This window comes from Toxorhynchites rutilus, chromosome 3 (genome assembly GCF_029784135.1).
Source record: "Toxorhynchites rutilus septentrionalis strain SRP chromosome 3, ASM2978413v1, whole genome shotgun sequence".
NCBI classification, from domain to species: domain Eukaryota; kingdom Metazoa; phylum Arthropoda; class Insecta; order Diptera; family Culicidae; genus Toxorhynchites; species Toxorhynchites rutilus.
The window spans coordinates 4769908-4791626 of NC_073746.1; the positions used below are offsets into that span (position 1 = coordinate 4769908).

At 40.5% G+C, this 21719-nt stretch overlaps 1 protein-coding gene across 1 annotated transcript in view; it reads left to right on the top strand.

Annotated features, from left to right (window-relative positions):
* The window catches only part of LOC129772787 (uncharacterized), a 398153-nt gene extending 379760 nt beyond the window's left edge, over nucleotides 1-18393 (top strand). Inside the window, exon 3 of the transcript XR_008742638.1 lies at nucleotides 16088-18393. The gene's annotated coding sequence lies outside the window, so the exon portion shown is untranslated. The remainder of the gene's footprint in view (nucleotides 1-16087) is intronic.
* Nucleotides 18394-21719: the final 3326 nt, after the last annotated feature.

The following is a 21719-nucleotide window of genomic DNA, read 5'->3' on the forward strand; positions in this document are numbered from 1 at the left end:
AGTTAACAGCCCTTCCACCAACAGCTGGCATATGGTTTTACATCTCCTGGTCGTTTATTACTTACGAAAACAACACAGTGCCCTTTTTTCGTACACGTTTCGAAACTTTTGAGCTTGAAGTTGCAAGTATTTCCCTAATTCCTTTGTGAACGATTTAGAAATTTAAGTACACCACCTCAGTTAGTAACTAATATGAAATGAAAAAAAAGTGCATACAACGGAGAAATAAAGGCCTATTTATTAGATAAAATTATAATTTGTCTTCGGATGGTGGTGGGGCACATTCGGACACTGTTTAATACCTCATAAAATTTGTGTCTGATTGTTGTTTACTAACAAACATCAATTTAGTCTGATTTTCAGACCTAAGGGTGGTTCGAAACTACAAAAATAATACCGATAGAACCAGCAGCAACGAAGATGAGATGAAAAGAGCTATCGAACTAGTTTCGAATAGATCGTTTTCATGATTCTAGCTCACAGGGGGTCCAACTGGGTCCATTGTCTTTGCTAATTTCCCAACTAACGGTTGCATAACAGGAAAACTGTTTCTCAATGTTCTGGAACATTTGCAAAAGGTAGCAAAAAGCAACGTAGCGTAAACAAATCAATTGCAAAAAATCAAAAATCAATCAAAAAGTTATTGCACGTTGGAAACAATTAAATATTGCCGAGAAAATGGCACAATTCATGTATCTATTCCACCTTATGTCACAAATCGCTTACAACCACTGGATGTTTCAGTTATGGGCCCCAAGCAAAGCAAAAGCTTTCAGTTGTTAACTCAACCATCCTGAAAAAAACTATTTCAATATACGATCTTTCAGGTATAGTTGCATCGGCTTATAATGCTTCTTTCAATCTGAGTAATATCCTAGCTGGATTCAAAATGACAAGTTGTCATTCATTCTCAAGAAAAGTTTTCTCGGACTAGGATTTTGAATGCTCAAATACTCATTGCGTCTACAGCACAGATAGATTTTATTATGGCAACTTTGTCCCCGGAAAATGTTGAACCTTTTCCAAAAACTTTACCGCAGAAAACAACCACTCGAAAACGGAAGAAAGCAAAATCACGAATTTTTACTGACTCTCATAGCAAGCAGTTTCCTTTCAGACAAATACTGATAAACGGAAAAATTCAGAATATGCTGGAAATAAGAGGAAACGGAAGTAATTATTGATAAATATACAAATTTTAATTTTTTGTTCGTTGTCCGAAAGTACCCCAGCACAGTCCGAAACTGCCCCAAACATGGGGCACATTCGGACGAAAAGGCTGTTTTCAAAAATTCGAATAAACCTTTCGTAATCGCATCAACGCACATTGATGTCCGAATGACAACCAGAATGAGTTCAGGTTTTTTTTTAATTTTACAAAAAATATAAAAAATCAAGAAAAAAAAGTGTCTGAATGTGCCCCCCTCTCCCCTACAGAATACAGGCAAACCTTTTTTGTGCGGGGGATAGGGACCGCACAAAAAAGTCGCATAAAAAAAATCGTGCAAAACTTCACCAGCAGCTTTAAGAAATCGTGTTCGGAACACATTTTAAAAAAAACTTTTTTTGTGCGGTAGATAGGGCGTAGATAGATAGGGCATAAAAAAAGCTTCCCCCAAGAAAATAACTCAATTCCACGCCATTCACTGTTCAATTTCCTTTTGTTTCCCTGCTTTGCGATGGGACACTTTGCCTTTTCGGTTGCGCGTGGTTTTTTTTTTTTATAAATTCGTTTATTTTTACAGGCTCAGTTACATAAGTTTAAAGGAGCCGAAATCTTAAATATATTTTTAAAACTATATATATGAACAATTTTCTTAAATCTATGATTAGTAATGTGGGAAACCGATTACTCGTGGTGGACTCGAGATTAAAAGGGTGACATTTTCTCAGGAAAAGGATGGGGTATAAGGAAATTATTACAATGTTGATAATCACACACATTCAATTCTTAAATCTATTCGTACATCTGTTGTGAATTTACATTTCATTCTCCTGTTTATAGCAAGCGGACCAAAGGAAGAAATGGAGGGTATAAGGATATAAGGATAATCACACACGAACATCGATAGATTTAAGGAAAACATATACAGGGTGGGCCATTTAAAGTGGAAGCATCTGGCAACCCCATAACTTTTGACAGAGATCTCAGATTAACAAATGTCATACCGCGTTGGGAGCGTCATTTCAGTACAATTTTAACCATGGAACAATACACACCTAAACAACGCGCTGAAATAGTTCAGCTGTACATTCAAAATAACTTCTCAATTATGTTAACTAAACGTGCGTGGAAAAATAGAAATAAAGTTAAAACATCGCCTGGAGACAACACTATACGTCGATTATATGCCAAATTTATATCGTCTGGTAGTGTTGGTAATGCCAGTCATCTGTCCAGACAACGACCAAGACGTTTCGACGAGAATATTGATGCCGTTCGAGCCAGTGTTGCAGAGACTCCATCGACATCAGGTCACCATCGTTCGCAAGAGTTAGGCATCTTTTTATTGCCATTTGTTCGTGAAAATGAATTGGACAATTACTGGTTCCAACAGGACGGCGCTACATGCCAAACAGCGGCTGCCACGACCAAATTATTGCGCGAAATGTTCCCCGGAAGATTAATATCTAAAAACGGCGATTATGACTGGCCACCGAGATCACCTGATTTGACGCCTCCTGACTTTTTTTTATGGGGATATTTAAAATCCAAGGTATACACTGGTAAACCAAGGACACTGGCTGCGCTGAAAGACAATATCCGACAAGAAATTGCTGCCATATCGGCCGAAACATTGGGCAAAGTGATGGAAAATGCCGAAAAAAGGGCACATTTTGCGGTCAAGGCCAGAGGCAGTCAATTATGAGATATCATAATCAAAATGTAGTTAGAACAAATCTCCTTGGACCAAAATAAATGAATATAAAAAAAAAAATTAAAATTCCACTTCTTTACTTTGCTATTGCAAAAACACTTTAAATGGCCCACCCTGTATTTGGGACATGTAATCAAGGTCTAACCGAGCCAACACATCTCTCACCGGCACATTGGGCTGCCTTCCTCTAGCCCGAAGGGAGTTCTCTAAATTCGATCTGGCAACAAGATACACCTCACACGACCAAACAACGTGTTCGATGTCGTGGTAACCTCGGCCACAAACGCAGATATTGCTGCCGGCCAGATTGAAACGAAAGAGTAGCGCGTCTAACGAACAGTGATTGGACATGAGTCGGGAGAAGGTGCGAATAAAGTCCCGACTCAAGTCCAGACTTTTGAACCATGGTTTGAGGCTAACCTTAGGGATAATCGAGTGAAGCCACCGGCCCAATTCATCTTCGTTCCATTTGCGTTGCCAGTTAGCGATGGTATTTTTACGGACTAAAGAGTAAAATTCATTGAAGGCGATTTGACGCTGATAAATATCGCCTTCAATCGCACCTACCTTTGCTAATGAGTCAGCCCTCTCATTACCCGGAATTGAGCAATGAGAAGGGACCCACACAAAGGTAATGACATAACAGCGTCTGGATAAAGCACTCAAAATTTTTCGTATTCTCTCAAGGAAGTACGGCGAGTGCTTTTCCGGCCTCACTGAACGGATAGCTTCGACAGAGCTAAGACTATCCGTTACAATGTAATAGTGTTCAACAGGTCGTGAGGCGACGCTGTCCAGCTCCCAATGAATTGCTGCCAATTCAGCAATATACACTGAGCAAGGATTCTGAAGACTGTGTGAGGTGCTAAAAAATTCGTTGAACACTCCAAATCCTGTGGACTCATTTATAGTGGACCCATCAGTAAAGTACATATTATCACAATTGATACCCCTATATTTTTCATCGAAGATCGTTGGAGCGATCCTCGATCGTTGGTAATCTGAATATCCATGGATATCTTGCTTCATGGACAGATCAAAATGCACAGAGGAATTGATGTAGTCAGGGAAACAAACACGGTTGGGAATATACGAAGAAGGATCAACCTGCATGGAGATGAATTCATGATATGAAGTCATGAATCCAGAATGAAAATTTAGCCCGATCAGCTGCTCAAAATTTCCGATCACCAATGGGTTCATAACCTTACACCGGATGAGGAACCGAAGAGATATTAAATTGAAGCGATCTTTTAGTGGGAGTACGCCTGCCAAAACCTCGAAGCTCATGGTATGCGTTGAGGGCATACATCCCAGAGCAATACGGAGACAAAGATACTGAATTCGCTCGAGTTCAATGAAGTGTGTTTTGGCAGCTGATTGAAAACAGAAACTGCCATACTCAATCACTGAGAGAATAGTTGTTCTATACAACATTATAAGATCTTCGAGATGGGCTCCCCACCAGGTGCCGGTAATTGTACGGAGAAAATTTATTCTTTGTTGGCATTTTTTACTCAGATACCTAATATGGGCCCCCCAAGTACATTTGGAGTCGAACCAGACCCCAAGATACTTGAATGACATAGCATGAGTGATCGGTTTACCCAAAAGTTGAAGCTTTGGTTTTGCTGGTCTATGTTTCCTAGAAAAAACCACCATCTCTGTTTTCTCCGTGGAGAATTCGATCCCTAGCCCAATGGCCCAGGTTGAAAAATTGTTCAAAGTATCTTGTAAGGGTCCTTGCAGGTCGGATTCGTTAGATCCTGCGACAGACACCACTCCATCATCTGCAAGTTGTCTTAGGCTGCAATTTTGTGTAAGGCAATTGTCGATGTCGCTTACATAGAAGTTGTACAAAAGGGGGCTTAAACATGAGCCCTGGGGGAGGCCCATGTAAGAGAACCGACTTACTGCCGAATCTCCGTGAGAAAAGTTCAAATGTTTCTCACAAAGCAAGTTATATAACATATTATTCAATAGAGGCGGCAGACCCCGAGAGTGTAATTTGTCTGACAAAACCTCTATTGAAACAGAATCAAAGGCCCCCTATATGTCTAAGAATACTGAAGCCATTTGTTTTTTTTCGGCGTAAGCCATTTGAATTTCTGAAGAAAGCAACGCAAGACAATCATTCGTCCCCTTGCCCCTGCGGAACCCATATTGTGTATCTGAGAGTAGGCCATTCGTTTCAACCCAGCGATCAAGGCGAAACAAGATCATTTTCTCCAACAATTTCCGTATACAAGACAGCATTGCTATTGGGCGGTACGAATTGAAGTCGGACGCGGGTTTTCCGGGTTTTTGAATAGCTATAACTCGTACTTGTCTCCAATCATCTGGAACAATATTATGCTCCAGAAACCGATTGAATAAATTCAACAAGCGATGTTTCGCCACATCAGGGAGGTTTTTCAACAAGTCGAACTTAATTCTATCCGATCCCGGAGCAGAATTGTTACATGAAAGGAGAGCAAGAGAGAATTCTACCATCGAAAACTCGGAATCAAGATCGCACCTATCTTGTGGTATATCTCGAACAATTTTTTGCACAGGAGCGGAATCAGGACAAACCTTCCGTGCAAAATTAAAAATCCATCGATGTGAATATTCTTCGCTTTCATTCGTTGAAGAGCGATTTCTCATGTTTCGAGCCACTTTCCATAATTTTTTCATTGACGTTTCTCGTGACAAACCTCCCACGAAATTTCGCCAATAAGCACGTTTTTTCCCTTTGATCAAGTTTTTAAATTGATTTTCAAGGTCCAAATACGACTGAAAATTTTCAATGGTTCCACGTTTCCGAAAAGCTTTGAATGCGTTCGATTTATCCTGATAAAGCTTGGAACATTGGCTATCCCACCATGGATTGGGAGGCCTTCGACGAATAGTGGAGCCTGGGATGGGTTTCGTTAGAGCGCGAACCGCGCTGTCATAGATCAAACGAGAAATGAAGTTATACTCCTCCAATGGAGGAAAACCATCGCTGGAATTGATGGCTAGAGCAATCGCGTCCGCATATTTTTTTCCAGTCAATGTGTCTTGTGAGGTCATATGCCATGTTTATAGATTCAGAAGAATTCGACCCAATGGTGATGGAAATTTTGATTGGCAAGTGATCACTACCGTTGGGGTCCTGGATTACATTCCACTTGCAATCTAACGATAGTGAATTCGAGCAAAGCGAGAGGTCAAGAGCACTTGGGTTAGCAGGAGATTTAGGAACACGTGTTGTATCCCCAGTATTCAAAACGGTCATATTGAAGCTGTTACAAAGGTCATATATCAACGATGAACGATTGTCGTCGTACTGTTCCCCCCAGGCAGTTCCGTGAGAGTTGAAGTCTCCCAAGATCAATCGTGGCTCAGGAAGAAGTGAGCACATGTCAACAAGTTGCTTGCGGCTAACCGCAGCTCTCGGAGGCCAATACAAGCTGACAATACAGAGGTCTTTTCCTCTGATGTTTGCATGACAAGCAACGGCTTCAATCCCTCCAATAGGTGGAAGGTCAATTCGAAAAAATGAGTGGCACTTATTGATCCCCAATAGCACCCCTCCGTATCTGTCATCACGGTCCAAGCGTATAATATTGAAATCATGGAAAGAGAGATCATCTCGCGAAGAAAGCCAAGTTTCGGACAGAGCAAAAACATCACAATTGAACTTATGAATTAAAAATTTGAATGTATCCAATTTAGGGATAAGACTACGACAATTCCACTGTAAAACAGTGATATCTCCGACCTCTCTATTTGAATTAGACATCAAGAGAGATAATCATTGCAAGGAGGGGCCATGTTTGCATCAATTGTTGCAAAATTGTCTTTAATACTGGAAGCATTGATATGACAATGGTTCTGATGGAGTCGGAAACATTAAAGCATGTGAAGATTTGAGCCACAAGGTCAGTCAACTTTATAAATCCCGATTGGGAAGTTGAACTTGACGGTAAAATAGGGACAGTTGGGGTTTTTGATGTCCCTTCGAGTGATGGGTCGTTCGAAGGTGAATTATTCCCACGGAAGCTAGGAGGAACCTGATTTTGCTTGTCCGCTGCACTCGATTTTTTAGGCATGCTAACAGAGGGTATAACCGGAGGGGCTTGTCCTTGAACTTTGGGAGTAGTCACATTTTTGCGCCGGGGATTCCCTTGGAAGATGTACGGTGTGCCCTCGTTAGCTGTATCCGCTTCCATTTCGTCAACTGGCAGCGAAGCGAAGACATTGTTTGCGGTTAAAGGTTGTTGCTGTTGGGCCAATGGAGAAGCGCCCTTCAAAATTTCCGCAAAAGTGCGCTTCGAGCGTTCCTTTAAAGAGCGCTTCTGCTTCTCCCAGCGACTCTTGTAAGTTTCACAAGCCGAGAGGACAATATGGACACTTTTGCTCAATCGCACTGCAGGATTTGTCCACATGTTGCTCTCCGCAAGTGGCACAGCGCTCCTTGTTGGCGCAGTAAGCTGCTGTGTGACCAACTGACTTGCATTTCAGGTAAGTCATGGGCTTTGGCACGAAGAGTCGCAGCGGTAGCCTCAATTTGTCCACCATAACGTAGTCAGGGAGGGTGGAGCCAGCAAAAGTGACTCTAAACGAGTCGGACGGCGTAAATTTCGATTCTTTCCCTTCCTGGGAGACTTTGCCGAGTTGTCGGCATTCTAAGATTTTAACCTTAATCAAAGGCAGCTTTTTAAATCTGCCATCTCCTTCCATAATTGATTTGCACGTCAGACCCGTTTCGGTTATCACCCCCGAGATTTCTACGTCATGGGAAGGCACGTAGACACGATATTCCAGGGTAAACCTCTGGTCGACGACAATACCGTTTGCGTCTCTCCGATCAGCCACGACAACACGCAGTTTGGTCGGTCTAACCTTCGTAATTTCTGTCACGGAGGAGTATCTTGCCAGATCTTTCATGATCTGAATAACATTAAGTGCTTTTCCGTTTGGCTTAGGCCTGAAGAAAACAACCCACGGACCAGTTCCAGGTGCATCTTCAGGATAGACCTTGACACGTGGAGAGAAGACAACAGGAGGAGAAGGAGATGACTAGGATTGAAGGGAATCGGGGACAACAGGATGGGGAGGCGAAATCTGAGCTGGGGTAGGAGCGAGAGGAGATATTTGCAGGTTTTTTAGAGGGGGGCTTGCTAGAGTTAGCAGACTCGTCCCCGGACGAAACATCCTCTGATGTAGGAACGCGTTTAAGTGTCTTCGCTGTTCCTTTATTTGTTTTTTCAACCAGAGGGGAGTCATCATCAGAGATCTCCATATCTGGAGATCCTCCCCCTCCTTCTGCCATTCTGTAATTGGTACTTATAATCACAATGCACCCAGTGCTGATGAACTGGCAACCGCTGCTTGCTTCTCAATCGGAGCGCTTGAGCGCTCGGCACTATCACACACCACTAAGAAGTGATGCTCTCCTTCACACTGCTGTAAGTGAGTAGAGAATCGCGCTGGTATTGTGTGCGTGCAACTGAGCACCGATGTCCGACTTCGATTGCGATGGCGACAAATCGGCGAAAACTGAAAGCCGGCTGGCCTTGCCAGGCTTTGATGATTCTGCTTTTCTCACTAATTCCGAGTTCACACTGCGTTTTACGGTATCTCGAACAGTTCGAAAACGCGCGAAAAAAGCACACCCGGGCGATAAAAAAAAAATAACAGCCAACGGTAACCGAAAACAATGCTTTAACGGAGACGCTCACAGCACATGACCGGTTACTCGAAGCTTATCTTGATTGAGCGCGTGGTTGTTTTGTGCTTTCAGTTGCCTGTCGAAACGTGTTGCTGTTAGAAATCATGTCATGCAAAAACTTAGAAAAACTTAGAGCATTTGATGAAAGGAGGGGAATGATTTCAGATGTGGATAATTGAGATGCAAATATGCTTTTTTCGTACTGAAATGCATATAAATCACCGAAAAAAACTAAAAGGACGATAACTTCGTCAAAAATGCTTCTTTTCATACACCGCACAAGAACAGAAAATCGCACCAAAAAAAAAAATTCGCGCAAAAACAGGTTTTACTGTATTATGTTTATACACTTCACTAATTGATTTTTTTTCCAGGAGCGGCTCCAGGATATTCGCTGCAGTGCGAAGTGTGTATCCGATTTGGTGAAGTTTTTTTTTAGTTAAATAAAATGTTGAAAATTCGATGTTTTTTTTTCTTTTTTTTCTGAATCCGACTGTTCGGTCCGTGTCGGGCCGTACCACACTCGTCTCAAACTGTTCAATTAAAATATTCTAAAAGTATAAACATTGTACGAAAATTATCTGGAGCTTGTAAGATACATAGCAATATATTTTAAGAATGCGAACGAGTAAATTTATAGAATGCCAATAAATTCATTAAATACAATAAATACTCATTCATTAAATACCTACATCTTAAATGGCACTAATGTTCCTAGGGGAACTTTTGCCTTCTCAACGTAATCATCACTCGCGTTATTTATATTAGTAGTCAGCATTCAACATTTTTGAAGATGAAAAATGAGAATCGATTCTTCTCTTAGTCGCTTTGGTTCGACTAGAACTACTTCGGCATTCACCGTCAACATGACTTGAATTGACTAGAAATGAATTGACGAGCATGAGGAGATATCCTAGCAAATTGTTATTCTAATTGATATCACGAAATAATACAAATCGGCCTCTTGATTCAACTTCACTTCAATTCACCACTACCACTACTACTCCACCCTGACATGAATCTTGTTGCCCGCGTACACAATCTTATTTAAACGTCCATTTAAAGTGAAATGAAAACTTGACTTGTGATGTTAATGGACGGCTCCGTTGTTTACCCAACATGTACTTAAGCATCGATATATGCATAGGTGATACATAAGAGAGAAACGATTTCAGTCTGGGGTGAGTCAATTCAATGTACAATGAAATGGGATAGTCGAATCGTAGAGTGAGATAGCAACTAAACGCCCGAATGACTGTTGAGTCATGTTGACGGAGAAACTACTGGAAGAAGCAAAAACTTATTCCCAATTGAATGCGAATGCGGATTTCTTCATAGTCCCCTGAATATCCTCAGTTGAATATGACTTGCCGAGCCACGTTAGTAGAGACCTCCGCAAGAACGGGAGTCGAACCAGAACCCCCGGCATGACAATGTGTGAATACAAATCACTATCCACTCAATGACATGAAGCATTAATTTGTGAAACTTCAACGACTTGTTATGTTTAATTATTATTTAAATCGTTTATTTTTACAGGCTCAGTTACATAGGTTTAAAGGAGCCGAACTCCTTACTGTATTGTTACTAGTATATATACATTTTTCCATAATTCTAATGTTAATAATATAGGAAACCGATTACTCGCGGTCGACTCGAGTTTAGAAGGGTGACATATTTTCTTCAGGAAAAGGAGGGGATATGAGGATATGTTGACAATGATCACACTCACACTTTCAATCACACTCATCACACTCAATTCTTAAACCTATCTTATAACTAATATGTATTTACATTTCATCTTATTCTTAAGAAGGGATCCGATCTCTCACAAAAGAAAAGGAAAAGGAAAAACTAAGGGTATAAGGACAATCACACACGAAGATCGATAGCTTTAAGGAATACATATATTTGGGACATGTAATCAAGGTCTAACCGAGCCAACACGTCTCACACCGGCACCATGGGCTGCCTTCCTCGGGCCCGAAGGGTGACTACTAAATTCGATCTGGCGACAAGATACAGCTCGCACGACCAAACAACGTGCTCGATGTCGTGGTAACCTTGGCCACAAACACAAAGATTGTTGTCGGCAAGATTAATACGAAAGAGTAGCGCATCTAACGAACAGTGATTGGACATGAGTCGAGAGAAGGTGCGAATAGAGTCCCGACTCAAGTCCAGACTTTTGAATCATGGTTTGAAGCTAACCTTAGGGATAATCGAGTGGAGCCACCGGCCCAATTCATCTTCGTTCCATTTGAGTTGCCAGTTAACTATGGTATTTTTGCGAACTAAAGAATAAAATTCATTGAAGGCGATTTGACGCTGATAAATATCGCCTTCAATCGCACCTACCTTTGCTAATGAGAGGAATGAGAAGGGACCCAGACAAAGGTTATGACATAACAGCGTCTGGTTAAAGCACTCAAAACTTCTCGTATTCTCTCAAGGAAATACGGCGAGTGCTTTTCCGGCCTCACTGAACGGATAGCTTCGACAGAGCTAAGACTATCCATTACAATGTAATAGTGTTCAACAGGTCGTGAGGCGACGCTGTCCAGCGCCCAGTGAATTGCTGCCAATTCAGCAATATACACTGAGCAAGGATTCTGAAGACTGTGGGAGGTGCTAAAAAATTCGTTGAACACTCCCAATCCTGTGGACTCATTCATAGAGGACCCATCAGTAAAGTATATATTATCACAATTGATATCCCCATACTTTGCATCAAAGATCGTTGGAACGATCCTCGATCGAAGATAATCTGATGTTCCATGGATATCCTGCTTCATGGACAGATCAAAATGCACAGAGGAATTGATGTAGTCAGGAAAACAAACACGGTTGGGAATATACGAAGAAGGATCAACCTGCATGGAGATGAATTCATGATATGGACTCATGAACCCAGATTGAAAATATAGCTCGATCAGCTGTTCAAAATTTCCGATCACCAATGGGTTCATAACCTTACACCGGATGAGGAACCGAAGAGATAATAAATTGAAGCGGTCTTTTAGTGGGAGTACGCCTGCCAAAACCTCGAGACTCATAGTATGCGTTGAGGGCATACATCCCAAAGCAATACGGAGACAAAGTACTTGTTATGTTGGCATTCAGGGATTTATAGGAATGCTCAAAATACCCACGAATTACTACTCTATTAGTTGTGAGCTAGAATAATTTAAATATCCACTCAATGAGCGGAGTCTGCTTGACGTGGGACGATTTTCAAAATTAAAGTTGTTTCGACTTGCACTGGAACACGTAGGGGAGGACGGGGGAAGACAGCCACCCGGGATAAGATGACCACTCTCTAGATTATTGAAACAATCAACTATTGGACAATTATAATACACTAGCTGTAGCCTGCCACGCTTTGCTGTGGCACATTGTGGTTGCATGGTTGAGTTGAATTTTTTTTATGTTGTACATGTGTCAAACATGTGGAAAAAAGATATTTTCACCACACAGAACACATAGTTGATTTTCATTAGAAGCCCAATTTCAGAAACGCATATTGGTCATATATAAAATCATTTTTCTTCCAATTTTCCAACTTTTTATGCCGTAACAACACTCCTTGAAGTGGATTGTATATTGTGCCCAACTTTGAGCTCAATCGGTTCCGTACTTTTCGAGTTTTTGACGCGTACACCAACGAACAGAACATTTATATATATATAGAAATTAGTTTGGTGTATTGCATTACACTCAATCATGGTTACCCATTTTTGAGTGTGTATAGGTGAAATGTCAACAATAAAAATCAACTTTTCAGATGGCGACGAGCACCGATTTGTTATTTTTGCATGCACGAAATTCAGTATTTTAGTGGTATATATGGACATGTCCTATGAAACCAGTGTTACAATAGTAAACACAAAGGCCTGTTAAGTGTGTTTGTATGAAAAATGTATGTTTTTAAAGCATTTCATAAAATTATTTAGACACGTTTGCTTGACTCATAGCGGGGGCAAGGTGGCCACTTTTATAAGAGATGTGATTTGCCATAAACGCACATTCGAACGCGCCCAATTGATTGAGAACATCACACCACTTGAATTGTTGGTTGAATAACTGAAGGCATATTGATAATAAATTTGATGTTTTTCAGATATCAAATATAATAATTTTTAATTATGATAATTTCACAAGGGTTGCACATTAAGCACATTATAGGCAATTCCGTAAAAATAACACCTCCAATAATCATCTTCTATACTCCTAGATTCACGAGTCATTTCATGTGGCCATCTCACCCTTAATGGTGGCCAACTTGACCCGTCATGATTCTAGTAGTACCTTTTTCATACCTTTTATAATTTGTCATATTTATAACATTATGAAATAATAAAAAAAACTTTTGGAAGTCAACGTGATTGCGAAAAACATCCTAAAGATCGATGCTGACATAATGAATTGCCTCAATTGTGTATACATCGTGTTTAAATGTACTCTATGCTTAAGGTGGCCGTCTTACCTCGTCCTCTCTTACGCATCAGATCAACGCTGTTCTAAACCAATATTTAGATTTATTCAAACCTGCTTAAACATGCTGATTTACCCTTATTCCACTAAGAAGTTTAGATAGATTGATCAATTCGAATTACTCGTTCACTACGATTATTACCGTAATGCGTTCGAATCTGGACGGCTTTTAAATCCGGACACTTTTTCCGTATATTCAATATCATACCAAAACCATAACATCTTTTACATGTTGAATTTATGTGACTGATAGTTACTATTGTATCATTTTTTTTTTTGTAGTGTCAAGCACTGTACCTAGCTGTTGATAAAAAAAATGGCAAAAACCAAAACAAATATTCATGTTTCACTAACATATGTCCAGAATGAAAAGCGCAGAAGATGATTCTGAATCAGGACAGATTAAAGCTAACGATCAAATTTCTCATTGAAGGAGTTGCATTTGTTCATAATCATAAAACAAATTTCATAACTATCGTTCGTTATTGATCTATCTTTTACGATTTTAATAATGAAATAATAAGCTCTACAAAATCATATTTCTCTCAAATAAATGCTGCTGACAAAAGTATTCTGGAATAAAAAGCAAAAGTGTCCGGAATTCAATTCATGAATAAAAAAAAGTGTCCGGATTTATAATCACGGTACAGTGAAGAAGTTTACAAAAAAACATAGAATTCTGTGATTCATAACTTACGTTAAAGCCTTTAAATTCTATAGGAATGATAATATGTCAACATATTTTAGCGCTTAAATGTCCGGATTTCAATGGATTACGATAGTTGCGGTTTAATGTTTCTGTATTTTGCAGACATCACTCGATTAATCGAATGAATGCTGGACATCACTACCCACAACATCTTGAGGTCATATGTGCAAAAATAAAAAAATGAATAATAAAACTGCTAGCAAACAATTTTTGACGCACATTAAAATTAAATGATTGTAACGCGAGGAAATATAGGTGGAAAAAAAGAATAAATGAAAATGTATGAAATGTCTAAATTCATTTATGGGGAAGCCCATTTATTCATGAATGTTATTTATGTGTGAGAACATAAGACATACAGTAATATTGTTCGAATTTAAATATGTCGATAAAATCTTGACCACCTTATGAGTCACATAGTTGATCAACGTCAAATAAATGCATCATGGCTGAACTTAACCAATTTAAGGCAGTATCCTAGTCTAGAAATTTGAAAAAAAATCATTTTTTTTCTTCATATTTCTGTAGTTTAGGCATTCAAGAATATACCCTAGAAAGGACTTATCGAAAATCCTATTATTTACCTTGTTAGAGCCATTTTAGTGATGCGGCACCTAATCTACTACGGCCATAACAATCATCTTCAAACGCGTTTTTCTCGAAACTAGTTTTTTCAAACTGGCGTACACGATATCTCAAGTTCTACTGAACCGATTTATGTAGATTTTATATGAGTACAATCTGCAGGCATCTCTCTATCGCATGAAGCTCTGAAAAATAATATTTTTTAAATTTTACTATTTTTAAAAAATAGGAAAACGTAAGAGAAATCATTTTAAACCGCATTTTGTTTTTCAAACGGCCGCCATTTTGTCAAAAAAGATGTTTTTGACTTGTCCGAGGTTCATGCGATAGCGGCATCTTTACTGATTCAAAATCTGTTCGATTTTTTTTGTTTCAGATAACCAGGTGGGCTGGAATCGTGTACGTTATGGCACAACATTTTTTGAAACCTCTCACTTCATCAGTTTTTAACTATTCTAGTTATGAGTATATTTTCTCTGTCCATTTTTTTTATTGTTAAAAGAAAGATGCACAAATAATGATATAATGGATAGTAAAAATATGCTTTGATTTATTTTTACAGAGCTCGAAAAAACGTCCGAAATTCGTGTCTCTACACTAGAATACCCCCTTAAACAAACTTAAACAATTAAACATTTGAAAAAAAATCTGTCATTTCAATAGCACTTGATTGTCGGATATATTCGATTGAAATATACACTGTTGTCGGAGAAATGCCTGATCCTCTGATTTTTTTGCACCCAAACGAGAACGATCGTGACATTTCGAGACACACCAATAAAGTCAGAACTTTGAGCGGGCCGTATTCAATTAAAAATAATAACCCCCGTTTGACGAATGCTCTTCCAACCAACCAGGGTTCGGTATTTCTCCTCCGTTCAAATTAACACTGATCCATCGGCCTGCAATCAGATTCTCAATTACGTAAATAATAAATCGAAAAATTTAATTGGAAATCTCATCACAAATAATATTCCCACGCCCGGCGTTGTGGCATTCCGGGCCATAGGAGCCTGTGACAGAGAGACAGAGAGAAAGAGGGAGTACTCCTGGGTCAGGTGAAAAATTATTTTCATATCAAGCACGTGCCAGCGCGACTCATACGTGAAGCATTCGAGTCACCCGTTTCAAGGCGGCCGTATCGAGGCTTTCCCATCGCAATGGATGTGGTGGATCCAATTTCTACGGTCCAGTAATTCCAATGCTCACATATTTTTCACAGAAGTGCCGGGGGAAAATTAATTTCAGTTTTTGGATTCTAGTTTGTATTAATATGGTTCGAAGGGAGCAACAGAGTGTTTGCTTCATGTGCAATTAGTTGTTGGTAGGAGCAAGCATGACGTGCCGGGAGTCTACATAATTGAAACAAAAATAACAATTCCAATATTGGAAGCCTTTCGGGATTCCAAGCGGGAATTTACGCCGATATCCCCATCCATTGGTATGTAGAGTGTCCCAAATAGATGAAAAACAACAGCACTTTGCTCAGATTATAGTCGATAACATCGAGACTGCCAGACTACGTATTTGAATACGTGTGACCCGTGTGTGAGGACACCTGACACTGTCAGTGTCAGCCGGATCCCCTTGAGCCTAGAAATCACCAAAAAATCAATCAATTGCTTCGTTTCACCTCAGTTCGCTTATCACTTATTCTAGGTAAACAATCGGGGTAGCAATTTTTAATTTGATTTTTTCGCTCTCTTTCTCTCTTCACTCCAGCTAACGTGTGTTAACCGATGTTAATGAGTAAAACTTGTTCGGCATATCAAACAGCCCCCTGTGCCGACCAAAATCGGAGCGAGCATTTCCGGGGGCAAAAAATGGAAACAAAATAAAAACTTTTTTGCCATTCCATAGGACGAGAATTGAATCGGGCACTACATACAACAGAGCAAAAAAGCACAAAAACGAATGGAAATTGAAAAACTTTCATAATAGCATCGAGTAAACAACAAAAACGCGAAAACAAGCGGACCGACAAAAAGGCTATGGCAGAGCAACCAAACCATCCATATGATAACGCCGAAACTGCGCCGCGAAAACGCCCGGCCGAAATTTGTATCAACAAATGCATCCATCTAACGCGCGAACGAAAGGACACTAATGCGATGCACTTTGGCGAGCCCATTTCCGGTGGGAATCATCCCAGAGCCCGGAGGCTTTGTAAAATAGAATTGCTTCTGCCCGTTGGCTCGTGCACAATCGACCCTTTGGGCTCTGGTGGATGAAATTTGGATGGGTTGTACGTGGATGTCGGTCGGAAAATCTGAGAATGAAAGCGTGTATACAGTGTTTCAAATTGTAAACTGAAAAATATAACGCGTCGAATAGTTTTCTCCTGATGCTTTAAAATGCTACCTACCCACAGAAATGAAAAAACTTTAATTGACAGAAAAAAGAGAAACAAGAAAAGTAGAAAAAAAAACTAATTAACAGTTAGTTCAGAGGCTCTGAGGCCGAAGTGTCATGTTTTCATATGAAAGCATTTTCGAAACATAATGACAAAAACGTGTTCCGCTTTCGTACAATGAATTATCAAGCAGGCAAGAGGAAAGAGAATGAAAGATATCAAAGTATCGAGAATACGATGCTTTTACTTATTAGTTATTACCTATTTATTTCGTGGAATAAATCGATGATTATCACGACGAAGGAGAACACTCTGGTCGCCCTGTTGACCAGATTCCACTGCACAACCTGCCCAACCCGACCAAACTATCGAGACTGCACAATAAGTACGTTGTCTCTAACTTATGAATATCGCATCTCCTCTGAGGAATATCTTCAAGAACGTCGTTTGCTGTTGTTTGAGTCAGTTGTCCCCAAGGGGCTTTCTCAGGATAAGAGACGAATGAATTACAAAAGTTTAGAGTTCCAATAATTCAACGCATCAGCAGCAGGAACATCTTCAGTCTCTTTCTATGCCCAAAACATACTAGCGAATTAGGATTTGTCACCAACGCGGATTACTGGAGTGATAACAATTTTGGTTCGTCGTTCCAACGGATATTTATTCGAAAAATACAAGGCCTATTTGACAGGCTCACAAGGTGAGTACCTGTCCAAATAAATTTTTCGAATCAGGAAGGTGCTTCGCTTGTCGTATATTACAGCTCATAGAAAGGCGGCGTGGATTATACTACCGGTAGTGGAGTTGGGATAGTGGCTCTCAACTTCTGGCTAGCTGGGCCTATTCTGCGCTGGATTTATATTTGTGCCTTCAACCTGTGGCTTGGACGAGTGCAATATTCGTCATATCGATACAACCGAGAGAATTTGAAATACAAGGCCTGATTGACAGGCTCACAAGGTGAGTACTTGTCCAAAACTTCATTTGTCTCTCGAAGGGTGCTTCTCTTGTTGCTCTCCTAGAAATCGTACCGGCTACTTTCATTTCGTTTCATCATGGGAAAGAAGCTGAAACCAAAATTGCACGTGAGGGACAACATCGTCGACTTTCTTCGCCGCACGGAGCAATTTAACCTGGAATACCGTTCTACAAACGAAAACCAAATCAAGCTTCGTCTGGAGAAACTCGAAGCGAAATGGGACGAATTCGAGGAGATTCAGCGAGAGATAGAAGAATTAGAGGAGCACGAGGAGAATGTAGAAGAGCAAAAATTCTTGACCAATTAGGAGAGGCGACAAGTGGTTGGGGGGCTATGTTGACGCACGTATTAGTTTCAAAACTCGACGACGTGACACAGAAGCACTGGGAGGCACATGCGACGCAGCACGAGAATCCATCCTATGCGATGCTGGTGGACTTCCTGAAGAAACAGACACGAGTGTTAGATGCGGTCAATGTTGATCAACGCACATCCGTCGTGCACTCGGCGGCTCCATCACATTCAACTAAAACACATGCAGCTAAGGTGTCGGTCAACTCGGCGACCGACAACAAGGGTCCAAGTTGTGTCTCGTGTGGGGAACAACATTTCATATCACGTTGTTCCAAATTTAACTATTTTACAGTGGACAAGCGTTTGAAATTAGCGAATTCAAAACGACTTTGTTCCAATTGTCTGGGCAGAAACCACATGGCACGGGATTTTTTTTTTATTAATTCGTTTATTTTTACAGGCTCAGTTACTTAAGTTTAAAGGAGCCGAATTCTTAAATATATTTTTAAAACTATATATATATATATATATATATATATATTAACAATTTTCTTACATCTATGGTTAGTAAGGTGGAAAACCGATTACTCGCGGTGTGCTCGAGTTTAGAAGGGTGACATATTTTTAGGAGAAGGATGGGATATAAGGAAATTGTAACAATGTTGATGAACACTCATTTCTTAAATCTATTCGTATATCTATAGTGTATTTACATTTCAACTTATTCTACTATTTATAGCAAGGGGACGAATTACCCGCGAAGGAAGGAAAGGAGGGTATAAGGATGTAGGGACAATCACACACGAAGATCTATAGCTTTAAGGAAAACATATATATGGGACATGTAATCAAGGTCTAACCGAGCCAACACATCTCTCACCGGCACATTGAGCTGTCTTCCTCGGGCCCGAAGGGAGTTTTCTAAATTCGATCTGGCGACCAGATACACCTCGCACGACCAAACAACGTGCTCGATGTCGTGATAACCTTGGCCACAAACGCAGAGATTGCTGCTGGCAAGATTGAAACGGAAGAGTAGTGCATCTAACGAACAGTGATTGGACATGAGTCGGGAGAAGGTGCGAATAAAGTCCCGACTCAAATCCAGACTTTTGAACCACGGTTTGAGGCTAACCTTTGGGATAATCGAGTGAAACCACCGGCCCAATTCATCTACATTCCACTTGCGTTGCCAGTTAGCGATGGTATTTTTGCGAACTAAAGAATAAAATTCATTGAAGGCGATTTGACGCTGATATATATCGCCTTCAATTGCACCTACCTTTGCCAATGAGTCAGCCCTCTCGTTACCCGGAATTGAGCAATGTGAAGGGACCCAGACAAAGGTAATGACATAACAGCGTCTGGATAAAGCACTCAAAATTTCTCGTATTCTCTCAAGGAAGTACGGCGAGTGCTTTTCCGGCCTCACTGAACGGATAGCTTCGACAGAGCTAAGACTATCCGTTACAATGTAATAGTGTTCAACAGGTCGTGAGGCGACGCTGTCCAGCGCCCAATGAATTGCTGCCGATTCAGCAATATACACTGAGCAAGGATTCTGAACACTGTGTGAGGTGCTAAAAAATACGTTGAACACTCCAAATCCTGTGGACTCATTCATAGAGGACCCATCAGTAAAGTATATATTATCACAATTGATACGCCCATACTTTGCATTGAAGATTGTAGGAACGAACCCCAATCTAAGATAATCTGGATTTTCATGGATTTTCTCCTTCATGAACAGATCGAAATGTACAGAGGAATTGATGTAGTCAGGAAAACAAACACGGTTGGGAATATACGAAGAAGGATCAACCTGCATGGAGATGAATTCATGATATGGACTCATGAACCCAGATTGAAAATATAGCTCGATCAGCTGCTCAAAATTTCCGATCACCAATGGGTTCATAACCTTACACCGGATGAGGAACCGAAGAGATAATAAATTGAAGCGATCTTTTAGTGGGAGTAGGCCTGCCAAAACCTCGAGACTCATGGTATGCGTTGAGGGCATACATCCCAACGCAATACGGAGACAAAGATACTGAATTCGCTCGAGTTTAATGAGGTGTGTTTTGGCAGCTGATTGAAAACAGAAACTGCCATACTCCATCACTGAGAGAATAGTTGTTCGATACAACATTATAAGATCTTCGGGATGGGCTCCCCACCAGGTGCAGGTAATTGTACGGAGAAAGTTTATTCTTTGTTGACATTTTTTACTCAGATACCTAATATGGGCCCCCCAAGTACATTTGGAGTCGAACCAGACCCCAAGATATTTGAATGACATAGCATGAGTGATCGGTTTACCCAAAAGTTGAAGCTTTGGTTTTGCTGGTCTATGCTTCCTAGAAAAAACCACCATCTCTGTTTTCTCCGTGGAGAATTCGATCCCTAGCCCAATGGCCCAGGTTGAAAAATTGTTCAAAGTATCTTGTAAGGGTCCTTGCAGGTCGGATTCGTTTGATCCTACGACAGACACCACTCCATCATCTGCAAGTTGTCTTAGGCTGCAATTTTGTGTAAGACAATTGTCGATGTCGCTTATATAGAAGTTGTACAAAAGGGGGCTTAAACATGAGCCCTGGGGGAGGCCCATGTAAGAGACCCGACTTACTGCCGAATCTCCGTGAGAAAAGTTCAAATGTTTCTCACAAAGCAAATTATATAACATATTATTCAATAGAGGCGGCAGACCCCGAGAGTGTAATTTGTCTAACAAAACCTCTATTGAAACAAAATCAAAGGCCCCCTTTATGTCCAAGAATACTGAAGCCATTTGTTTTTTTTCGGCGTAAGCCATTTGAATTTCTGAAGAAAGCAACGCAAGACAATCATTCGTCCCCTTGCCCCTGCGGAACCCATATTGTGTATCTGAGAGTAGGCCATTCGTTTCAACCCATCGATCAAGGCGAAACAAGATCATTTTCTCCAACAATTTCTGTATACAAGACAGCATTGCTATTGGGCGGTACGAATTGAAGTCGGACGCGGGTTTTCCGGGTTTTTGAACAGCTATAACTCGTACTTGTCTCCAATCATCTGGAACAATATTATGCTCCAGAAACCGATTGAATAAATTCAACAAGCGATGTTTCGCCACATCAAGGAGGTTTTTCAGCAAGTTGAACTTAATTCTATCCGATCCAGGAGCAGAATTGTTACATGAAAGGAGAGCAAGAGAGAATTCTACCATCGAAAACTCGGAATCAAGATCGCACCTGGTATATCTCGAACAATTTTCTGCACGGGAGCGGAATCGGGACAAACCTTCCGTGCAAAATTAAAAATCCATCGATGTGAATATTCTTCGCTTTCATTCGTTGAAGAGCGATTTCTCATGTTTCGAGCCACTTTCCATAATTTTTTCATTGACGTTTCTCGTGACAAACCTCCCACGAAATTTCGCCAATAAGCACGTTTTTTCCCTTTGATCAAGTTTTTAAATTGATTTTCAAGGTCCAAATACGTCTGAAAATTTTCAGGGGTTCCACGTTTCCGAAAAGCTTTAAATGCATTCGATTTTTCTACATAAAGCTTGGAACATATGCTATCCCACCATAGATTGGGAGGCCTTCGACGAATAGTGGAACCTGGGATGGGTTTCGTTTGAGCGCGAACCACGCTGTCATAGATCAAACGAGAAAGGAAGTTTTACTCCTCCAATGGAGGTAAACCATCTCTGGAATTGATGGCTAGAGCAATCGCGTCCGCAT